This window comes from Alligator sinensis, unplaced genomic scaffold (genome assembly GCF_000455745.1).
Source record: "Alligator sinensis unplaced genomic scaffold, ASM45574v1 scaffold678_1, whole genome shotgun sequence".
Taxonomy (NCBI): domain Eukaryota; kingdom Metazoa; phylum Chordata; order Crocodylia; family Alligatoridae; genus Alligator; species Alligator sinensis.
The window spans coordinates 2,611,127-2,635,761 of record NW_005842006.1 but is presented as its reverse complement, the minus strand read 5'-3'; the positions used below and the strand labels follow the sequence as shown (position 1 = coordinate 2,635,761).

Below are 24,635 nucleotides of genomic sequence, written 5' to 3'. Positions count from 1 at the left end.
GCCCCCAGACAGGGGGCGACACTACAGAGAAGGCCCCAGAGAGGGGCAACGTTACAGGGAGGCCCCGAGTGGGCTCGGAGAGCCCAAGAGAGGGCAGCCCAGAAGAGGAGGCCCCAGAGAGCGGGGCGAGAGTACATAGAGGAGGCCCAAGAGACGGGCCGTGTACATATAGAGAGACATACCAGCGTCTATCCCATCAGCGAGGCTTGGGGCATGGTATTAGGGGTTGGTAGGAGCCACGCATAGCCCATAAGGTTAGGGTGCCTGGGGAGCACCCATCATACCGGGAGACCCCCAGGGGGTCCGGGAACACACGGGGACAGAGGTCCCAGCTAACCGTGCCCAGGGAGTCGTAAGGCAGCCTCCCAACTTTATCTAACCATCAAAGACGTGGCGGGCGAGAATTTGAGGGTGCCCTTGGGCCGAATTGGCACGGAGAGAGGGCCTTAAGGAGATCACGGCCCTCCTGTAGGACCCCGCCGTGACATACATCATCCCAACCAAGGCTTTCTCTAGCCAGGTGTCAAAAACCTCCAAGGATGGAGATTGCACAACCCCTCTGGGTAACCTGTTCTAGTGTTTTATTACCCTGCTAGTGAGAAAGTTTTTCCTAACATCTAACCTAAGCTTTCCTTGCTGCAGTTTGAAACTATGGCTCCTTGTTCTGTCATCTGCCACCACTAAGAAAAGTCTAGCTCCATCCCCTTTGAAACCACCCTTCAGGTAGTTGAAGGCTGCTATTAAATCCCTTGTTAGTCTTCTCTTCTCCAGACTAAATAAGCCCAGTTCACTCAGCCTCTCCTCAGTAGTCATGTGCCCCAGCCCCCTAGCCATTTTCATTGCTCTCCACTGGACTCTTTCCAATTTGTCTGCATCCTTTCTGTAATGGGGGGGAGCTGAAAACTAGACATAGTACTGCAGATGGGCCCACAGCAGTGCCAAATAATCTCTTCCTTTGATGTGCTGGCAACACTCCTACCGATGCAGCTCAGTATGCTGCTAGCCTTCTTGGCAACAAGGGCACACTGTTGGCTCATATTCAGCTTATTGTGCACTGTAACCCCCAGGTCCTTTTTCGGTAGGGCTGCTACCCAGCCAGTCAGCCCCCAACTTGTACTGGTACATGGGATTTTTCCATCATAAGTGCAGGACTTTGCATTTATCCTTATTGAACCACATGAGATTTCTTTTGCCCCAACTTCCAATTTGTCTAGGTGTCTCTGAATCCTAACCCTACTCTCCAGCATATCTACTACGCCCCCAGCTTAGTGTCACCTGCAAACTTGCTGAGGGTGTACTCTATGCCATCTTCCAGGTCATTGATGAAGATATTGAACAAAACCAGCCCCAGGACCAATCCCTGGGTCACTCCACTTGATACCAGCTGCCAACTAGACATCGAGCCATTAGCCACTACCCTCTGAGCCTGATAACCCGGCCAATTTTCTATCCACCTTACAATCCGTTTATGCAACCCGTACTTCCTTAAATTGCTTGCAAGAATGTTGTGGGAGACCTTATCAAAAGCCTGTCTAAAGTCCAGGTATACCATATCCACTGGTCTCCCCACATCTACAGAGCCAGTCATCTCATCATAGACAGCAGTCAGGTTGGTCAGGCATGACTTGCCCTTGGTGAGTCCATGCTGACTGTTCCTAATCACCTTCTTCTTCTCCAAGTGCTAAGAAATGGATTCCTTGAGGTATCATGACTTTTCCAGTGTTTGAGATGAAGCTGACCAGTCTGTAATCCCCTGGATCCTCCGTCTTCCCTTTCTTAAATATGGTCACTATATTTGCCCTTTACCAATCAGCCAGGACCTCTCCCAATCACCACAAATTTTCAAAGATGGTGGCCAGTGGCTCTGCAATCACATTGGCCAATTATCTTAGCACCCTCAGATGCATCTCTTCTGACCCCATGGATTTATATATATATCCAACTTTTTTAAATAGTCCCGAACCTGTTCTTTTGCCACTGTTGGCAGGTCATCTCCTCCCTAAACTGCTGGCAGGGGCAGTAGTCTGGGAGCTAATCTTGCCTGTGAAGACTGAGGTGAAAATGGCATTGAGTACTTCAGCCTTTTCTTCATCCTCTGTCACTAGGTTGCCTCCCCCATTCACATTTTCCCTGACCTTGCTCTTGTTACCAACATACTTGTAGAAACTCTTCTTGTTACCCTTCACATCCCTTGCTAGCTGCAATTCCAGTTGCACTTTCCAGTAAGCAATACTCTTATATTCCTCCCTAGTTGTTTGTCCAAGTTTCCACTTCTTATAAGCTTCCTTTTTGTGATTCCTGAAGGGTTCCCTGCTAAGCCAAGCACGGTCTTCTGCCGCATCCTCCCATTCTGATGGTCTATAGCAGACCCCCACCACAACATCACCCTTGTTGCTCTCCCCTCTGACCCTAACCCACAGACTTTCAAAAAGCCTATCTCCAGTTTCATACTGGAGCTCTGAGCAGTCATACAGCTCTTTTATATAAAGTGCAACTCCTCTTCCTCTTCTCCCCTGCCTGTCTTTCCTGAACAATTTATACCCATCCACGACAGTGCTCCCCAGCAAGTCTCTGTTATTCCAGAGACTCATATTTATTCCACTAGCACTGTGTGATATTGAAGTTTAGACTGATAGATCTTTGGGAAAGAATCACCGTTCCTTCTGTAAAAGTTACTGACATTCCCCAAGTAGGATTTTCAAAAACACACAAGTAACATATAAATACAAGTCCCTTTAATTTTCAATGGGACCTGTGCTCCTCAGTCAGGTGGGTTTTTTTTAAACGGTTACACACCAAATATAAATTTAGCCATAACTTAGCTGTTGTGGTTAGGACTGAGCACGAATCTGCCACAAAGCAACCATATAAGTCAATGTAAAAAGGTCTTTTTTGTTATGCTTGTAGAGTGCAACTCTAGCCCAAAACTGAAGAAACAGGTCTTATCACAACAGAACAGCAATCACTTGTAATAATGTATAGGGCCCCTTCAATAAACACTACATTCTTCTGAAAGCATTTCACTGCAATCTTCTAATTGTTGGTGCTAGAGCCAAAATCTGGGGGGAAAGTTTCAGCCAGCATAAACGGCCATAGCTCAATTAGTGAGAAGAGAATTACAAGAATTACAGCTAGTAAAAATCACTCCCTTGGTCTTGGTTACCAGGGTGCAAAACCTAAAAGAGTAACTGTAACATGATCAGATTTTGGCTCCTTCAATTGAGTGAGTCCTGATTCTCACTAATACAGAAGTTTTGTTTTTTCCCATGGTTTATCATTTGAAACTTCACAAACAAGTACTAACAGCCCGCATCTGACTGTTATTGAATTTTTTTTTGGGGGGGGGGGGGGGGGGTCCTAAAAAAAAACAAACCTTGCTTACATTATTCAACACTAATCCATTAATGCCATTCTTCTATAGGCTTATTCTTTGCCAAGAAAAAATCTTATCTGATTTTACATTCTGGAAAGATTTACGCTTAAAGTGTAGTAAAGGGAAGGAAATCCTCCAAACGAAGATCCCCTGGATGTATATTTTCAACCCTGAGATGAATGCTACATATCTAAACATAAACCTCAGTAACTGACTTACTAGCTATGAATGGTTCATGTAAAGTCAGTTTTCTCAAATCCGATGCACTACTCTACAATTGAAAGACAAAGCCAAAAAAACCTTTGGCCATTGTTTTCAGAGGTAACTAGTGCTGGGTGACCAACAGTTTCTGAATAACAGGCTGCGCACCAAAACATGATGAACTGAACAAAAATATCACTCATCACTTTGAAAATCTTGTGATGAGCCCAACCCAGGAAGACAGTTGTGAACACCAACCCCTGATCTTTTGGGCAAATTCCAGATAAAGGTTCAACATTGCCTGAGCTTGACTGTAGAATAAATCTTCACCAGAAGCCTGGATGAATCCTTCCCTAAGAAAAGAAGAGAAGTTCTAGTTGTTTGAACAGTGCTGAGTACTTAGGAGATCCAAGTCCCTGCTCTCTCTCAGGATTCTTGTGTGACCTTGATCACATCACTTACACATAGATTTCCCCCAAGATATTTAGGTACCAGTACAAATATATGAGAACTCCCAGCAGATGGCCTTGGTCTCTCCGGATTTTATGAAATGCTTGTCTGGGTGGCAACAATTGCAAAAGTCACCACAACTTCCTTCCCCTACTCACATAGCCACACACACAGCCCAAAAGAAGAAATATCTACCCATTTACTTGAAGCATTTACAGGAGTACCTCGCCATTCGCAGGGGATATGTTCTTGTATCCCCTGCGAATGGCAATATCCGCAAATAAGGCACTGCATTCATGAATGCTGTCTGCATTCATGAACACAGTGCCCCCGGCAGCTGGGGGGGTGGCACAGCTGCGCTGGTGACAGCGGAGGCATGGCGGCAGCGGGAGCATGGCGGCAGTGGCAGGAGCCTGGCGGCAGCAGGAACCCAACAGCAGCAAGCCTAGAGCTCCTGAGGAGCTCCCTTAAGTGTATTTAAGATGCGGGTTCAGCATTCGCGAATATTTGAAACCGTGAATGCTGAACCCGCAAATAGTGAGGGTTTCCTGTACTCCAGTATGCTGAAGTAGTTTGTGTAGGATATTACGTGACCCTAGGTGCTCCAACTATAGTCTGTCTGGCGTTTGAAAACACATATCTACTGCCAATGTGTCAGGTGAAACAGTTTACTTTAGACTTGTTATGTAAATAAAAGGAAGCAACAGAAGTGGCTACTATAGGCTATAAAAGCTATTATAACTTAGGGTTTAATTGTATATAACCATATACCATTTAGCCAAGGCTCATATCTAAGACTCAGGGTACACTCATACAGCACATTTACTGCAGCCAAAATTAACTTTACTCTGTAATAAAAGTGGAGTGTATACACAGCACACAGGCCTACACTGCTGTCATCCCACTCCAGAGTAAAAGTTACTGCTCTGAATGTTAGGAATAACTATTGCCCAGTGTAAACTACACCAGGGTACTGGCTATATCACCATTCTCGTACATAATTTCATCTCCAGGAAGCTGTACACTCAAAGCAAACCTGGATCCCCTTCTATTTAATGGCCAGGTGCTACAATAGTGCTTACTGAAGGCAGACAGCTTGGGGGAGCAGATCAACTACCCACTCCTTATTACAGAGTAAAATGTAGTACAGAGTAAAAGCTGTAGTAAATTACACTAATAATCATGTTGTGTGTCCACCCCCTGAGCCGCCTTAGAATAGATGATGGTTAAGGGTGTAGGGTATGAGAAAATTCACCCTCACCAGCTTCCTACCTACTGGAATCTATCCTTTCTCCTTTACCATGCATGCGTGCACACGCACACACACACATGCACACACACACACACACACACACACACACACACACACTTTGACTATTAGGTGTCCTGTAATCTGACTTTTGTTAATGTATATGATGATGAGTTAATGCTGTTTTTAAAATATCCAATACATTCTTTAGCCCAATTCCTACTCAAGGTCCAAGTTCATTTCTGCAATTTCCTGCTTGAAACAAAACTGTGTCAAACAAAAGGGCCTGTGTTCAAATGCTTGTATTTGTTTATCTCACTCAGATTACCAACATAAAAAAAACTGATGGGTTTGTTTGTAAAGCTGCAGTCTTTTTTAGGATCTGTCACACCAAAAGGCCTGGGAGCACGTCAGGGCAATTTTATATAAACAAAACAGTATTGATGTAAATTATTATTAAGAGTGGCTTAATGCTAAAAAAACAAGCAAATTCAAACTGGAAAGCAAAAAATAGCCACTGCTGAATTCTCCCATTTAAAGAGTAGAAAGCTGGGCTGGGCTGTTAACCTGGGATTTATTCCCAGACTAACATTCATCCCAAATTCAGTTCCCTGCTCTCACACAGACAAGTTCCTGTGTAATCTTTGGTAATTCCCATAATCTCTCTCTATGCCTCAGTTTCCCCATCTGCATACTAGCTATAATTGAACTTCCTTATCTCACAGAGGTGGCATGAAGTAACCACATTAAAGATTGTGATATGCTCAACTGCTGGAGGAACTGAGGTATTAGAATAGAAGGAAAACTATTCAACTAATGCTTGATATTTAGAAATCTTTGAAATAACTGGAGAAAATACACAAGATTGTGTCTTGTGCTGACATATGTTTTATTCCACTGACCTCCAAAGAGATTTAGGTATTAAAAGGCAATCCAGAATTTTTACACAGGGTTCAGGATATTTTCAAATCCGTGCTGAAACCTGTCAGGGGCTGGTATTCCTTTTCTTCAACAATAAGCACAGTGTATAAACACAAAGCAAGATTTGTTTCTTAGACGTTAACTCTGCATTTTCTGGATTTGGGGACTTCCAAATCTAACCCTTATTTTTTTTATCTGTTCACACACAGGCATGTATGTAATAGCTCTGCAGACATGTGCAACACAACTATAGGACACATGGAAAGAAGGCTTAAGAATAAATTGTGTCCATGAACTGACATGAAAGGGTGCTCACATAAGGCAAGAAAGCACATATTGACATGTAGTCCACATTATAAACATAAAGATTTGATATGTAATTAAAACTAAATATTTTATTAAATGAATTACAACATGAAAATTAAAACAAAGTTATTAAACATGCAAAGGATTCTGATAATATCTAAAACCATTAATGTGACTAATGGTTACTAACTAGTGTTACTAACCATCACCTGACGCAATCCTATCCAGCCTTGTACACAAAACTGTCAGATAACTTATTTTTCATTTTGTTTTCAGTTTCAAATTCTCTTCTGGAAATTAAATACCAGTTTTAAAATAGGCCAAACATTTACAACTGGTTTTATAATGGGAAGTGCTGGATGTTAAGAAATCCTTCTCTACAGCTTCTTAAAACTTCAAATGCATCTCTTTTGCCACAGAGAAAACAAGCAAAAGACAAAAAATCACTTTGGAAAAAACTAGATCTATTGGTAGGTCAGGAAGCATACATATGAAAAGAAAAAATCAGTCCCAAACTATAGTAGTTAAAGCTTATAATGCCAAGGATGAAAACAGCCTCTGCATTACCCAAATGTTATTATTACAATCTACTGTATAATGTCTGAAGCACACTGTTCTTTATAATAAAAACATAACACATACCAAAAAACATCATTTCTTCAGCACACTACATAAACTCTTTTCTACTGAAGCAGTCTCTCAAATGATGACTGAATATAGCAACCTTCCCAAGAAAGCTTATATTAAAGTACATAAGTAATAGTTTAAATCCTTCTCATTAAAAGACAGAAAGGGCTGTCATTAAACAAGCCAAGTATTAGTGGTTGTAAAAGAAAACAAAAGGAAACAGAGCAAAAGGAAGAGTTCCACTTTACCTGTCAAATTCGACTACCATCTAAATAAGCTCCATTATGACCTTAAAATTCTGCCTGCCCTGGTCTTCCCTCTCCTTCCCCTCATACAGAATGGCTGGATAGTCTAGTGACTTTAATGCAGCAGTTTGCAGCAGCAGATTTCATATAAGCTAGTAAACGTAGAAGGGAAATGTGAAGTACTGAGGTTTAAGTGACTTATTCAAGGTTACTCAGCAAGTCCGTAGCAGAACTGGGACTAGAATTCACATATCCTACCTCCAAGCCTTCTCTAGAAACAGGACTGAGACTGTCCTAAGCATGAACAATTAAAGATGACATCTAGCTCCTCATTTTTGACTGAGGCAAAAAGAAAAAATAGGATTTTTCCTCCGAGCTTGTTGTATAGTGCCCAGGGGAATCTGCAGACCCTAGCACTGACTTCTGCAAACCAATTAATATCCAGATAACCAAGAAAACAAAACTGAAGTTATACTCCTTTGTCAAGGTTATTCTTTCCACTCCAGTCATTACCAAGCCAGGGTGCTAAGGTTAGCAGAGCAGCTGGTGCTCCAGCAGAGCAGACCCGCCAAAGCACAGTGCTGCACTCCATCAGTGGAGAGGAGATGGCAGGACAGGCCAGAAGAGGCTGACAGACCTGCCTGCTCATGCAGGCTCACAGCTCCAAAGATTATAAAATCCAGCCAGACAGTTCCAGCAGGGCCACCAGGAAAATCAGTGGGCAGCAACAGTCTCAAAGCAGTTACAAAATCTAGCTCTTCCTCTCATATTACTCACTCACCCACCAAATCTTTCAGTTGCTTTATAATATCATCAATTCCCCCTTTTATTATATATCCCCTCAAAAAGGCAGCATCAACAGCCCTCATGGCCACCAGAAGGCAGAAAAGCAGTTGTTGCCTACTCACTCCATCCTCCTGTCAAGCAAGGAAAAGTGCAGGTGAGAAAAACAAGATAAACTTCAGTTACTCACTGACCTGTTCCCTGCGTTGTCTTTGTGTGCAAACAGCAGGCTGCAGGGATGGCAATTCACCCTTCTCCCAGCTCTGTGCCCGCCCTGAAGGAGGGACGGACATGACACAGGCATGGGAGGAGGTGAGGGGGAAGGAAGGGGGGATCAGGAAAGCATCAGCACTGCAGCTTCCTGCGTTACACCCAGCTGCTGCAGCAGCCAGATCAAGTATCTCTCCTTTGAAACCTGACCCTGTGCAGCCCTGAATGTCCCCAACACACACGGTGATATCAGTAGCAATTAAAGGTCTCAGAATCTCAGGGGAGAAACTCAGCACCTTATAGCATAAGGCAGGGGTGGGCAAAATGCAGCCCGCGGGCCGGATGCATCCCACCAGGCCACTCTATCCAGCCCGCGGGGCCCCTACAAAATTTAGAAAATTAATATTTATCTGCCCCTGGCCTCCTGTCATGCGGCCCTCAGTGACTTGCCAAAACTCAGTAAGTGGCCCTCGTCCCAGCCTATCCCTGGCATAAGGCCTTTACTGCCTAATGCAAAACTCCCTGAAACCAATGGGATTCTTGCCTTGGATTTAAAAGGCTTTGGACCTGGCCCTGGGAAAGGAGCCTACACCCCTCCTGGGGCTGTAATCATAAATGTATCTTTCAGAATCTCAGAGTTCATTGCAAAAGCAACTTGATGGATTGGTTTGTGTTTAAAATCTTGCCCCCCTTATGAAAAAGTCCCCTGGAGCCCCCACAAAGACTCAATAGAGATCATAGAATCATAGAAGTAGGGTCGGAAGGGACCTTGTAGATCTTCAAGTCTGACCCCTTCCCTGGGCAGGAAGAAAACTGGGCTCAAGTGACCCCAGCCAGGTAGGTATCGAGCCACTTCTTAAAGACCCGCAGAGATAAAACAGGGTGTCACAGACAACTCCAAACTTCTAGCAGCAGAGGCCCAATACGGATGAACAATAAAAGTTATAGCTTATGCAAGCACATGGGAAACAGGCAAAGGGAAGAACTAATATGTCTTTGCCAGAAACAATAATAATAATAATAATAACGATTCCACAAAAGGAGAAGCCCAAGCAAAGTACAATTAAACAGCAGCCGCAAAGCAGCAACTATGTAATAAAAGGGTTGAGGCTTTAAATAAAATGATGATAAAAATCTGCCTCCTTTGCAGAAATGGGGATGCTTTCCCATGGTGGTTCAATGGGGAGAGGGCTGAATTGGAGGCAAGATCCCTGCCATATGGTGTGAATTACATGGACCCTAGGATCCTCCCAATGCTACAAGTCATAGCACATCCCCTGCCAGCTGTGTGTGCACAAGGACCTGGCAAGCCTGGGCCTGGGTTCCCTTCTGGCTTTTTCCACAGAGAACACCTAAAGAGGGTCGGGGGGGTTGCCAAGCATGGTTTAACCTCTGCAATCCTGGCCACGCTCCTGTCGGGCAAGGCAAGCGCACTGGACAGGTTGGAGAGAGTTAGTTGGTTTTCCCAAGCCGGAGCTGCCTGGAGCCCCCCTGGCAGGGCCCTGCGCCTGCACAGCTCTGCGCTGTCTATTGTGTTATGACTCAGCTCAGGAGGAGGTGAGCTGAGGCGATCCCTGCAGCCAATCCCAGGGCTCCATCCGCTCAGCCCAACACAGCTGGCCGGGGCCAGGGAAGTGGGCACCGGCTCAGGAGCCTCACGACCGCCTTGAGCGGGACGCTCGCATGTTGTTTGCCTGAGTTTTTGCAGGCAGGCGTCATGCAAACAGATTTGTTCCTGAGCAGATAAGAATAGAGGTTTGGCAAAGTGCAGGATGGGACAGAGGCTGGACCTGACGTCGCGGCATAGCCATAATGGGGAAAGCCTTTTGCAAAAGCTTCTTCCTGATTAGGTGCAAGTGTTGGGAGAGAGTCCTCTGACTGCTCAGGGTCAGCCTTTCACCTGCACAGATCTTAATAATAAAAAAGACACTGCCAGGCACTCTCCCTGGGTTACTTCAGCTGCCTACATGCCCACCTAGGTCAGCTACTAGTAAGGATGCTACTTTCTGTCAATGAGGGTGAAGTTACACAGGACACTTAGACCGCACTAACTCTATGGTACATTAAGCAGCATTAAAGTTAGAGTGTGCTGTGGGGGCACTCATACATATGAGGTTAGTCCTTAGGGTTCGATTCTATCCCCCCTAAATTGAAATGGTGGGTTTTTAATTCTGTCACTATTATGGTGAGGGGCCTGATCCTGCTTTTTTTGCAGTAGATCCTGCCCATGGCCAGAGGGGTGAGGTGCTGGTGGGCCAAGCAGCCCCTGAGCTGCGGGGGGCCCTGGTCCTTCCCTCCACGGTGGTGGTACCCCCTAGGGCTGGCTGGGTGGGCTGCTAGTGGACCGGGTGTTGTCCCAGCTTGGAGGCAGCACCCAGCCCAATCCAAGTCTTCCCTAACCCTGAGCTGGGGCTGCACCCGACCCCTGGGGGGGCACCACCACCATGGAGGGAAAGACATGTGAGTGTCCCCCTGCAGCTTAGGGGCCACTCAGCCTGCCAGCACCTTGCCCCCTGGCTGTGGGAGAGGCGGGCAGGGTTCTCAAAAAAAAAGGATCAGACCCCTTGCCACTTCTTCCTGCAGCAGGTGCCTGCTGAAGGCAGAAGTAGTGAAAGGCCCAATCCTTTTCTTCTGCAGAGCCTGCCCGCCTCTCCCGTGGCCGAGGGCTGAACTGACTAAGAGCTGCAACACATCATTGCAAGCTAAACTACCTCTACTAGTTCAGTTTGCAACAATGTAAACTCATTTTTAACCCCCAAAACTCCTGCACATGTACAGCATGACACCATTAAGCCACACCAAGTGACATTTTCATCATGTGTGCATGGTAATGGCGCCACATGTGCAAGCACCCTTGCTCTTTAAAGGCAAATACTGCTTCTTGCCTGCACAGCTCTGACTTGCCACTAGAGAGCTGGTGAGCAAAGGTGTAGCTATGGGCCAGGACACTTGGGTTCCTTCCCTGCTTTGAGTGGGAGAGGATAGAGGGGGACTGGGAGGTGCACCCTGGAATGCTGGAGGACTGTACGTTGCGCATTTTATCTCTGCGGAGCAGACTGAAGTTACACCAAACTTTTTCTTAGTGCAGACCCCCTTCCAGATTTACCAGCTGCCATGTACCCCTATCAGCGTACGTTTTATATTTTAATCCCTTCAATACCAATTAGTATAATGAAAATTAAATCTGCCATTACACAAATTCTCCTGCCTACCCCTCAGAGATGTCTTGTGTGCCCCCATGGGTATTCATACCACAGGTTGGGAACCCCTGCACTAACAGAAATTAAGTAACACAGCCCAGAATTAACCCTGACCTGAAGTGCCCTAACTTTGAGACACTAAAAGGGCACATAGCACAAATTGACAGGCTTAACCACGTAGACGTTCACATTTTAAGTGCCGCTAGTGCCTTTAGTATGGTCTAGGTGTAATGTGAAACTTCACCCTGAATCTTTACTTCCTTCTCCTGTAAGAGTGACTCACAACTCCTGCATTGCCCCTGCTTAGAGCATCTTCAGATCTGCCTGATATGAAGATGCAAAGAGTGAGCTGGTTAGAGAGAGGCACTGCAGGAAATCATTCTATAGGCAAATCCACTAGCAGGTGTCACCACAGCATGAGGGACGGGTTTCAAAAGAGATAGTGAGTGCAAGGAAGCAGGGCACAGAAACATGGAAAAAGGAATAGATTCAGCAAAGGAGGAACCAGGAAAAGGCAGAAGAACAAGGGATAGAGCCTTTGTTGTGTGGTGACCCCTGAATGGCAACTTTATGGCATGCAAGCTGTAAAGATACCTGGTAGAGAAAAGATGTCTTGTGGCCAAAGCAGAAGAGAGAGGGTCAGCAACCTTTATTCCATTTCTGCTACCACCACTGATTTCTCTGTGACTTTCAGCATATCACTTACTCAGACTTTACTTATTTATTGTTATTTGAATTATCATGTTTAGAAGCTCCATACATGGACCACCCCCACTGTGCTAGGAGCTGTACAAGTACAAAACAACAGTCCTAGCCACAAACATTTTCAGTCAAAGTTCCTGTCTCTCAATTTTCCCATCTGTGAAACAGAAATAGCAGTAATACTGTACTAGCCTTTCTCAGAGAAGTATGACAGTGCTTAAACCATTCATGTTTACAAAATGCTCCAAGATCTTTATAACTTCTGGTCAGACAAACTGGCTCTAGTTCTGCTTCTGGTCAGCCGGAGGTCACTTCATCAGATGCTGTGAAAGGGCATGCACAGAGCAGTGTATAGCATGGAGAGAGTGATTTAAATACAAAAGACAGAAAGAGGGGGGCAGTGCTGGGAAAGACAAACGCAGAAAAAAGGGAGGTTGAAGTGCTCTGCCAAGGGCCTTTGTGTCTTTCTGGAGCTGATGTCAGATCAGTGCACATCACTGCCAACTGTCATATGTACTCTGTCGTGTTTTCTTATCCCACTCTTCAGACCCTATCTGTTATCAATGCAAATAAAATATTGTGAAAATTACCCATAACCAGCAAAGCAACTGTACATTGTTTCACATGCAGAAGAACAGCTTCTTGGTTCTTCATCCTACTTTTTCTTCTATTCTTTTTGTCAGTCCCATGTCATACCTGCACTCCCATTTTCAGGCCATTCCCATGAGAAATTCTATGCAAACTTAGGCTCAGATTCTGCAGGCTCATGTGGAAGGAGAACACAACTAGAGAAATAGTTCTACTGGATTCATAAGGATAATATGAGTAGTACGTTTCTTTGCTAGCATAGTTTGTCTCTGTCAGTCTGCTTCTTCCTCGGGATTTCCTTTTGGAAGTTGTAAGTGTAGTCACGACAATCATCTGTGTCCCAAGATTTGAATCTGAACCTCCCAACATGGAAGCCCAGAGGAGCTTCAAAGTCACTGTGTTTCCTTGCACTCCCCCATTAATCTGTCTGTATTCATTTGTTGTCTCTTGTCCAATACTTAGGTTATAAACTCTCTGGGACTGGGACTTGTTGTTGTGTGTCCCCGTCTATGGCTAGGGCTGATAGCTGCTGTACCAGTATAATTAATAAGAATGCCAATGGTGATGACCCATGTACTCCTCTGATAATAAAATGGCCATTGTTTTTAACAAGACAAGCAAGATTAAGATAACATAGAAATCAGGGATTCCTATGGGGTAACAAAGAGACTCATTTGCAGTGAGAAATCAAAGGTTTCTATTCAAACCTAGATGTCTAGACTTTCCTGGTTCTTCTAGTGAACAAAAGCTAAGCTCAACTAAAAGTCTCTTTATTTAATTTATAATCAATGATTTCTGGCATCCTCCCCTAAAGCCAGAACTTGTCATTAAGTTCACAGTGTTGTTGCTCTGCATATATTTACAAATATGTCATCTTTTACATGCATATTGCACATGCATTAATAATTGTCTTTGCTAAATAGGGATGCCAGGATTTTAAAGAAATTACAATTAATTAATCATCAAAGATAGCTACAACCTGGAAATAACGTTCCTTATCATTTACACCAGTCTATAAATTCAGCAGTACTGAACTGACTACTTTTATATGGGTATAAGCAAGAGAGAAGAAAAGGGCCCCTATTTTTGCAGATTTTCTAGTTAAATACTTTGTCATCTGAAAGGATGAAAAGTTCTTCTAACCTAGACCTGTTAATACTTCTGTATCACTCAAGGTGTTGTACCAAATCAAGTATCTTCTTTTCTTTCTCCCTGGCACTTCCTGGATAGTTATCTATCATCATAAAATGAGAATCTCCCCCTCATTTAGTTGTCTGACCAGTTACTGCTGTATGTAGATCCTGGCTTTCCATCCATTTCTCCAGTGTTTGATTTATTTGAGGGCTCCTCAAGGAATAAGTTTAAGTAAAAGCTATTTAGCTGTAAAGACTACTAGAATGTCTATGGATTATGGATTTTCTTTAAGTCTATAGAGCCGATTCTATTCCCATTGATTTCAATAGCAGCTAGCTGAAACCCTCAGTAGCACATAGTTTGATTTTAAAACAAACATAGTAAGTTTTACCCTGCCCAACATACAGCATATTAATCTATTACTAGATTTTTACCTTATTTCTTAGGAAACCATCTTGTCCTCCATGTTGTCTAATACGGCAACAACTAAAGCACGATACTAGGCTACATCACCAATCAAGTTTGTTTGGACTTCAACTAAGATCCCTACACTCCAAGAATTTTAGCTTTCAAACTTTATAGAAAACATAGTCACAGTTCCTAAGTATTGTGCATTATACATTACTATCTCAGAGTCTGACCCATCACAGCAATGCTAGAATGCTCTTCTGTCACTCCCCTCTTCCTTCTTTCTCTCACTTCTCTGGTTGCCCATATGTTCCCTATGCCCTACAAAATGTCATTGTTGAAGGGTGCAACCGTGACATCATCCTCAGCGAGACTGTGACATCATCAAACATACTCTAAGGCAGAGTTACAAGATGCAACAGAAAATTGTCAGAAAAGGAAATGAAAGAAGAAAACTTTATTAAATAGTCAAATTAAAAGCTTGTTGTCACTTTTCAGGATCTGTGAAAACGGAAATAAGCTAAAGGACCAAACCAAGATGCTGTCTACACAACTGAGCGTTCCACAGTAATGATACTAAGCTTACTTTATTCTTATTATGAATGGGTGAGGGATGTTCCTTCTTATCCTCACATTTCTGAATAATTCTAGAAAAGTGATCAGCTGTATAGGAAAGATAATAGTCTGCACAAAAGAGCATTTCATCTTCTTACTCCTCTGTGAAATATGAAACACCAAACAAGAAGCCAATATGACTACATCCTGCTTACCACCAAGCAACTTTGACGTAAACAGACTATTCCAACTTTTCTCTGAGCCTAATCTGCATATGAAGTGAGCTGTTCCAAGCAGGAGATTTTACCACACCTCAACTCTCCTATGAAATATGAACTTTCATTTCTACCCAGAAGAACGTTTACAATCTTTCTTCCTATGCCTGAAGAATGGTGCTTGTGCCCAAAAGCTTGCAATTAAAGAACTTTTTTTTTGCAAAAATCTAGTTAGTCTAATAAAAGATATCACCTCTATCATGACTTCTGATAACTTTTATCTCTAGACCAATACGGCTACAACCTGGATACTTGATGCAAAAGTTACGTATTTCTTTTCTTCCTGGCATCATGAAAGAAACTTCACCCACAGAAGCATTTAAAAATACTGTCTACAGCATATTTGATTGCAAGGAAAGGAAAATAGACCAATGTTGACTTCTTTGGCCCATGCATGAGCCGAACATGGGAATTTGTGAATTAAACATTAGAGCCTCAAAGTCAACCCTGGTGGAATTATGCTATGGATGAATAAATAGAGTTCCAGATCCGTAAAGGCATTCTGAGTCTTGATGAAGTCAAATTATTATCAGTGCTTGAGACTGAGATTCTGGACACAGTGATAAAACAATTGACTAAAGTGGAGGATTTCTGAGTTCACAAATCTAGTCCTGCTTCAACAAAATACTTGTTGACATGTACAGAAGTTTTAAGGGATACAAGAACAGACCCTTTAGTACATGCCTCCTCCTTTATGACTATCATTTTGCTTCTGAAAGGTATATGCATACCTGAGAGATCTGATCCTATCACAGTTTGAAGTGGAATCCAAACTGCATGTAAGTGCCAAAAATTGCACCTTGTAAGATACAGAAGTGACAATTAGGTGAGTGAAGGTGACACAGGATGTTGCTCTTAATGTTGTTCATTACATGATCTGAAAAGAAATGCTATAAATCATTCTTTAAAGCCATACAACAGAAATCTGCTAAATTTTATTGAATAGTTGCTTTATTTTTCCCACATCTCTTCCAGACTCTAGAATGATTTGACTTCTGGAGAACAAGTAACATCTGGGAACCAACGTCACTGCTGCTTTTATCACTGCAACCCAGGCAAAAGCTATAGCAACCTTCCTCCTTGGTTCAGTGGGGCTCTATAGAAGTACAGAATAAAAGGTAAACAATTTCATGAGACAGATCTGCCGCTGATGCTGAATTACCCTAGCCAGCAGTTTCTGATATTTTATTGCTCAATAGACTTTTCAGAGCACCTGTACACAGTTTGTTCACTATTGTTAACTCACCATTATACAGAACAGTACCCTTTGAGCATTTTCTAGACAAGAATAGACAAGAATTTAACAACAGTAACCAACTTACAGTAAAGGGATAGCATTTGTGTCTTTTGTATATTAAACTTTTCCTTCTAATTGTAACAGGCTTGGTAATGGATTTATGAAAAACAAATCATGTCAAGCATGTCTCCTTCTTTGCCAAAGTAATTACTTGAGTGGATGAAGGGAACACATTGAATATAGCGTTTGAACTTCAGAAAGGCTTTTGACAAGGTCCCACATGACCTTCACATAAAAAAATAATTGGAGAAATATGGGCTGGATAAAACTCCTATGAGGTGGATAGATAACTGTCTCAATAGCCACAAGCAAAGGGTAATTATTAATGGGCCCATGTCAGAATGGCAGGAGGTTTCAAGTGGAGCCCCACAGGGACTCAGCCCAGTGCTGTTCAATGTGTTTATTAAGTATTTGGATGCTGTCATAGAAAGCTACTTGAGCAAGTCTGCAGATGACACAAAACTGGGAAGGACTGTAAACACACTGGACGATGCAACCATGATTCAGAAGGCTCTCAACAGATAATAAAGTTGTGCTACAGATAACAAGATGAAGTTCAATGTGGACAAATGCAAAGTGAATAATAAAAAAAACACAGATACAAAATGGGGGATACCTGGGATGGCAGCTCTATGAGAAAGGACTTGAAAGTCTTGGTAGAACACAGGCTCAACATGAGTCTGCAACAGGGATTGGCAACCCCAGGCACACGTGCCAGAGCATGGCATGCGAAGCCATTTTCCTCAGCACACCACAGCTGGCCTGGGCTTGAGGCAGTTGCCACTGGCCATGGAGCCTGAGCTGTTCACCTGAGACTACTGGGAGGCTGCAAGCCCTGCTTCAAGCAGCCCAGGTGCCATGGCTGGCAGCAGCTGCCCAGAGCCCCAGCCGGCTGCAGCTGGGAGGCTGCAAACAGCTGCATGGGTCTCCGCAGCCCTGGCACCAGCTCCATGGTGGCAGTGGCTGTGTGTGTGCCTCTGGGCACATGGCTAGAAAGGGGCTTGTGGCAGCGCAACCCTGGCACCTCCCCTGCTGTCAACCCAGAGGTGCACATGGAGCAGCCACCACCACAGAGCCAGTGCCAGAGCCCTGTGTAGCTGTTTGCAGCCTGCCCACCACCTGTTGCAGGGATCAGTAGCCCTGGCCCTGGCCATTCTCCTTGGTGGGGACTGACCTCTGAGCAGGAAAAGGATGGGGCATGAGCTCTCTGTTTGCCTGCCCTGCAGCTCCTGGAAGAGATTTTGTCCCAAAGCTCAGAGGGTGCAGCCCACCTCCACCCCTGCCCTGCAGCTGCCAGGAGGACTGTGGGTGCACAGAGGACCTGGGGAACAGGTTGGTCCTTTCATCCCCCACTGGCCCTGATGTTCCCCTTTCCAATGCCAATGAAGGAGGGTTTGGTCCAGATCTGGAGCTGCTTGCAGAGGAGGGGGCAGTTGGATAACCCCTGCCTGGGCCAGCAAGATCAGACTCCCTGCTATCCTGCAGGCGGTGGAGGGGCTGCAACCAGCTGCAGGGGACTGCCTCCGTGGTGGCAGTGGTGGCAGCTGCATGTACACCTCCGGGCAGATGGTAGGGAAGAGGCTGGGGATGTGCTGCACCAGTCCCCTTACCAGCTTTGCGCCAGAGACACATGTACAGCCGCTGCCACCATGGAGCCAGTGCTAGGGCTATGGAGCCCTATGCAGCTGTTTTCAGCCTCCTAGCTGTCTGCCAGAGATGGCGTAGGCTATGGGCAGCTGCAGCAGGTGGCCAGCAGGTTACAAACAGCTGCACCAGGGTCTGGAGCCCTGGCACCAGCTCTGTGGCAGCAGCAGTGTGTGCGCCTCACAGCACATGGCAGGGAAGGGGCCAGGGCAGTACAATCCCAGTCCCTTCCCCACCACCTGCATGTGCAACGGCTGCCACCAATGAGGATTGGGCTCCTTGTGACTCGCTGCCTCTGCAATGCCAGTTTGAGGCGCGGGTAGAGGTTGGGGCATTTATGGCACTCTGGCCAAAAATGTTGCTAACCTCAGTCTGGAGTATGATGCAGTCATCCAATGACAATGCAGTTTTGGGATGCATCAGTAGAAGCATTAGGTTCAAAACATGGGAAGTGATAGTGCCTCTTGACTCAGCACTGGTTAGGTCTCATCTGGAGTACTTTGTGCAGTCCTGGACTCCACATTTTAAAAAGGATGTAGAGGGTCTATAGGCGGGCAACAAAGATGACCAAGACTTTGGAAAGTTAGTCCTATGAGGAGAGGCTGAAGGAGCTAAGCATATTTATTTTGCAGAAAAGATGCTTAAGAGGGTTGTAGCAGGGCAACAAGATGTACCTGCTACTTTAAAGGGCAGAAGCAGCCCTGCCAGGCTGCTCAGAAGGCTAGGCAGAGCTTCACAGCTGCAGGTTGCCTAAGCAATGGCCTAATAGGATAACTGACCCGCACCTGCAGGCAGGCAGTTGACCAGGAGGAGGCAGGGCACTGGGGGACATATAAGCCTAGGGCTGGAGCTAGCAGAAAGACTTTCTCTCTCTCATAACTGCCAAGGAAAGTAGCCTCTGCCCAAGCAAGCTACCTGAGACTAGGTGCTGCCTACTTTGCTGCCTAGAAGAACAGTGAGGATCCAGGGGCCTAAGGTACCCAGGGCTAAGAGATGTGTTGTCCTAAGGGTGGAAGTTTTACTCTCTTAAAGACACAGAACATATTCTCCATTAGTGTTGTTATGTTGTAGCCCAGGGGCTTGCATTTGTATTATTGTTTAATATGGTGGACCAGGATGAGGCTATAAGGGGAGATTTGGAGGCCTCATTAGCACTCAGAGAAAAGGGCGCAGAGCCCAGTGACAGGCTTATAGAACCAGGCTCCAGAGAGAGGGAGGCACAGATCCGGGCACCAGAGAGGGTGGCGCAGAGCGAGAGATGTGGAGCCAGGTGCCAGGGATAGGCACGAAGAGCCAGACATCAGAGAAAGGTGCAGAGTCAGGTGCCAGGGAGAGAGGCACAGAAAGTCAGGCACCAGAGAACTTGGTGCCCAAGTGATGTAGAGACACAGGAGCTGGAGGGCTCTGCTCCAAGAGTGTGCATAGAGTTGATAACCATGGTGTAACATTTGCAAGGCATGGGACATGATAAGGAGAGGTCAGAGTCGCGTGTTAACGCCTAGACATTGGGACATTAAAAGGGAAGCTTCCTGCATTATTATAACTAGTATCTTAACAATAAGGCATGGCAGGTAAGACCAGGCAGGCTGCTCTAGACAGGTGGGCAGGCTGGTACTGCAACCAGGCCCTGAAAAGTGCCCCCTGTCACAAAGGGACATGACGGCAGTCTTCAAATATTTGAACGGCTGCCATGAAGAAGCGGGAGAGTACCATTTTCTCTTTTGCTGCAGAGAGGAGGATGCAGACCAGTGGCTTGAAGTTGCAGCAAAGTAAAATTAGATTAGATATCTGGAAAAACTTCTTCACGGTGAGAATAGTGAGGCAGTGAAATGGACTGCCTAGGGTAATCGTGAACTCTCTATCACTGGAGGTGTTCAAGTTGGACAGCCACTGGTCGGGGATGATCTAGGTATTGCTATGCCTATCTTCTACCATGAGTATTTCCCATGCTTCTGGACTTTACTGGTTGCTTCCTCTCCCCGCAGCCCCCGACCATTTTTCTTGTATATGCATCAGGGTATTTTTAAGCCTCCCTAGAGTCATTGGATGTTGGCTTACAGCTAAGCCTGGGGACTTCAACTGGGCTGCAGCAATTCTCCCGCTAGGAGTAAAGCCAGGGGCTCTTGGGTAAAGCATCTTGTCCCTATGCTCAGGGATAGACAGATGATCATATTTGGGGTCAGGAAGGAATTTCACCCCATAGTCAGACTGGTATGGTGTGGGGCAGGGGGCTGCCTTCCTCTGTAGTGGAAGCGTGGCCCTCAGCCTGGGACCTCTTGAGCATATATTGACAACATTTTTATAGAAGCAGGACATTGGCTGCCACGGTTCTCCTGCTTTACCTGTGGCAGGATAGGGTGTTATGCCTTGTGTTTTACTAACAGGCTATATGATGTGATTTTACAGGAGGGTTTGGATAGGGGAGATCCTGCCTCAGGCAGGGGGTTGGACCTAGAGGACCTCTGGAGGTCCCTTTCAGCCCTACTTCTCTTTGATTCTATGTTGAAAAGCTAATAATGCTAACACTGACTAGGTTTTACAAATTTAAAATTCCAGAGGAACTTTAAAATGATTTCAGTAAAATAATTTAATTTAAAATGATTTTATAATATAACATTCCCAGTCATTTAGGTTTTTAACTCTAATATTATAAGTTCTTATTGTCTTAGTACAGGCCATTCTCTAACTCATAAGAGAATGAGTTATCTTTTCCACTGACAGAGTGCCAAGAGGAAGCACTCAGCTTTACTCAGCTTTTTCTTAATCAAACATTTATGCAAAAACTTACCAAGCTTGGCAAATGCATTGCCTGGGTGCTATCCGCGCTACAATAGTTCTGACTGAACAAAGGTGCTTTTAACTTTTTACCATTTAAAGAGATGGGGAAAGGGGTATCAGACTTCTTGCCTAATTCTATGAATCATCCAAAGTTTACAAGCAACCTGATAGGGGAGAGGACACAAACCCTCAGTTCCCATTTTCCCCCACTTATATGACTGGTTGGGGAGGAAGACCCCAAGAGGTGACCTTCATTAACCTCTTCTCATCCTCAGGCCTCAGACAAGCATTTAAAAACATTGTGCTATAGTATATTTGTTAACTCAGAAAGGAAGACAGACAAATATTGACAGGTTTTTCAGTGGATGTGAAGCAATCTGACCCTCTGCTCTTTGTTCTTGTTTTTATTCTCTGCAAAAATTAGTCTTACTTAGTGTTTAAAATGACAAAATTTAGCTAAGATGTGTGAGCACATCTTAAAAGTCAATTTAACACTATTTTTTCACCTTTCCTTATCTCAAAAACCACTGAAAGAATTCTCCTCAAGCTACCACAAATATCCTCTCTTGGCAAGAGGCTAAGCACAAAAACTGTAGCTCCAGGGAACAGCCAGCTTCACTCCTACAGTAGCACCCCATGCCAGTATGGGGACTGAGGCTTGGCATTTTGCACTTCCCCTCTCCAGCAGATGTAGGATCAGTATCCCCCAGCATAGGCCACAGCTGTTATCTCTGCTTCTGTGAGGCTTTATAGGGGTACAGGAAAAGCTGGATAGGTCTACTCTGGCCTAGTCCCATATCTCCCCGCTCTCTTCTCTAGTCCGGCAACTTTCCCCTCCCTACTCCCGAGCCCAGGACTGTTGAGCAGAATGGATAGATGTGGCAGATCTGGCCTTATAGTTTCATCTAAGCTAATATCCTGTTTCAGAAATTAGCTAGTCCAGATGTTTCAGAGGCAGATGGAAGAAACTGTGCAGTAGGGAGCCTGGGACAATTTTCCCTCAGAGATAGTTTCATCCATTAGTTAAAGTTCGGATACACCCAGAAACTTCAAGTCTGCTTGGCTGTTTTAAACTTTTTTGTCATATCTGTGAATATTTTCTCTCTTAACTCATCCTCTTCTGAATCCAACTAATCTCTTGGCTCTTTACTGATATCTTTGTGGCAACACTATTTGTGGGGCGTTTTTCAACCCAAAAATATTCTACGCCTATGACCAGTATCTGGTTTGGTTTTGTCTTTTTGAACCTGCTTGAGGTTAAAACTAATTTCCTGGTATGAGATAGTTTAAAAAACCATGAGTTGTGAATAAGATAATGATCAAACAAACAATCAGACTCTAGAAACAAGTTCAGACACAGAACTAGGTCATCCAAAACTCAATCACAGAACGGTAGGTGCAGTCAGCATACAGTACAGCAGCTCAGAGCAACTAAACAGCCAAATAAGAGCACAATTCCAGACACTGCTGATTTCTAGATACACTATCTCCAGTGTAAAGCAGAGACCAGTTTTGATTTCCAATAATCCATGGTGACTTCAAGGTTAACATTTTAAGCATGGACACAGTAATTTGCTTCAGTTGTTCATACATTCTTCTTGTTAATTCACCATACCAGAATATGTTTGACACTGAGACACTAGGATAATCAACACTATATAGTTCCCATGCCCAGAATAGCTGTCAATGGCGTGTACAATATGGATGAAAATAAGATAGTTGTAATTGCAATTTCATGTTCTGATTTTTAAGAATGGGAAAAGTGCCCCAGCTGTCCTAGTGGCAACCTTCAACTCCAGCTAGTATTTGTACTGGAAAGCGGGCGTCCAGTGCGTCCTCTCCAAAAGATGTACAGAAGATCATCTCTCTAGCACAAAGATCTTTGAATGTATTAATGTGTGTCTCTGTCATTTTAACAGTGCAATTCAGTTCTGCATCAGAAAAATTCAATACAGAGTCATTATCCAGTCTAAAACTCAAGTATGGGGCAAGCCAGACTTGCTTTTGCCATGTCAGAAGCATAGCCATTGTGTTTCAGTTTCAGAAATACCATTGCCTGTCAGAATATGGAGAACTTTACCCTTTCATAGTTTCTGTTGATTACTTACAATTAGACCTAAGCAAAACGCAGAATGTCTGTCCAATGGCAAATATCAATATTATAAAGTCGAAGCAGCACAAACATTTAATTTTTAACAAACCATTCTATTTTTTTTTATTTCAACATGGCAATATGTTTGTTGTAGCTCACACAACCAGAGGGTTGATTCCACTGCTTCCCCTTTACCCTTGCTTCAATTCAGAGATAAGTTGCCTTACAGGAAAAACTACCCAGTGGCAGCAATCTCTTCCTTCCTAGGCATCTACACAGATTCTAGCAATAAACAAAGTTGGTTTTATTGTTATTTGCCATTGACAGTGTGTTCAGCTTTGCATGTATCGCATATAATGGATATTTTATTTTTATCTCAAAGACCTTAACATGTAAACATTTATTGGGCCACATTCTCAGCTCATGCAAGTCATCATAACACCATTGAAACCAGTGGAACTCTACTCAGGATCTGGTCCATTGTTTAAAATATTTTCTGGGGAAAAGAGCAAATGTAGACCCAACATACAAATGCAGATTTCTACCTAGTTCCACAGCACTAGCAAGACATAAAATGATCTGTAAGGTCCCTTCCAGATCTATGAAACTATGAAAGGCCTGGTCAGCAAATAGAGAAAATAAATATGTCAACCAGAAAAAACATACTCAGAGGTAGTATAGAGCCATGTCAGTATACATGTCTGTTTCTAAGGTGAACCCTTCAGACACCTGGGCTTTCCCCATCACCACCCCTGCACTCTGCAGTCTGTATAATCAAGCAAGCTTGTGAGCATAGTCATCATGATGACAACAGGTGCCACTCCCACAGCACCACTGGTGACAGCCCAGCTCTTTCTAAGTGTGTTGATTTCAGTGTTTTCCAGTGTGGCTGGAATCACATAGTCAAATGAGTGCACAGGTGCCCTGACATTAAATTTGACTCACTGAATTATTTAGCTCAATTCCCTCTGCAGATTCAGTTTGGTATTGTGTTCTCCTCTTCCTGGTTCAAAAGCTTGAGTAGGGATGCTGGGGGCTGTAATCCTGGTGATATAGCTTACCTAGAAGCAGCTAAACATTATAGTGTTAATGTGATTTTTAGTTTGCAAAATGTTTCAAGATCTCTTGATTCAATTCTAAGGCCAAGTGGGGCTTTCCAGCCTCCCATGATCTTGTTCTGTTATAGAATGTTTGTTATGTAGCCTGCCCTTCTTCCAGGATGGCTTTGTCCCTTCTGCTGTATTTTTCTATATACAGCTTTCCTATAGCAACACAAGACAGTGGTTGGGGAGTAGTAAGAGAGGTTAGGGAGTAGTAAGAGACAAGAGCAACATAAGCACAGAAAAAAAATCAGGATATCAAAATCTAATCCAGATAAATGACAAATTAAAATGTATTCCAATATTATATAACTGTAAAATTAAAGTATCTCCTCAGTTCTTATAATACATACCTTTGTGCATTTGTTGCACAGAATCAAGAGATTATTTTACAACGTTCAGAATTTAATTGCAGACTGCCAAATTTCCAGAATCTAAACTGGAGAGGTCTCATCTGATCAGACCTGTCTGATTTCCAGTAGCTTCCCTGTCTTCTG

The 24,635-nt window shown here is 44.1% G+C and overlaps 1 protein-coding gene across 9 annotated transcripts in view; it reads right to left on the bottom strand.

The window, feature by feature from the left end:
• Positions 1-24,635, bottom strand: part of LPIN1 (lipin 1) — a 140,129-nt gene that overhangs the window by 66,914 nt on the left and 48,580 nt on the right. The window contains exon 2 of one of the 9 annotated variants that reach the window (XM_025201841.1): positions 23,984-24,300. The exons of 3 other annotated variants lie outside the window; for them this stretch is intronic. The gene's annotated coding sequence lies outside the window, so the exon portion shown is untranslated. Of the gene's footprint in view, positions 1-3,832; positions 3,896-7,375; positions 7,513-7,885; positions 7,908-8,345; positions 8,425-23,983; positions 24,301-24,635 lie in introns of those variants that run through there. 5 more of the 9 variants (XM_006021787.3, XM_025201844.1, XM_025201845.1 and 2 more) reach the window with 5 other exon arrangements.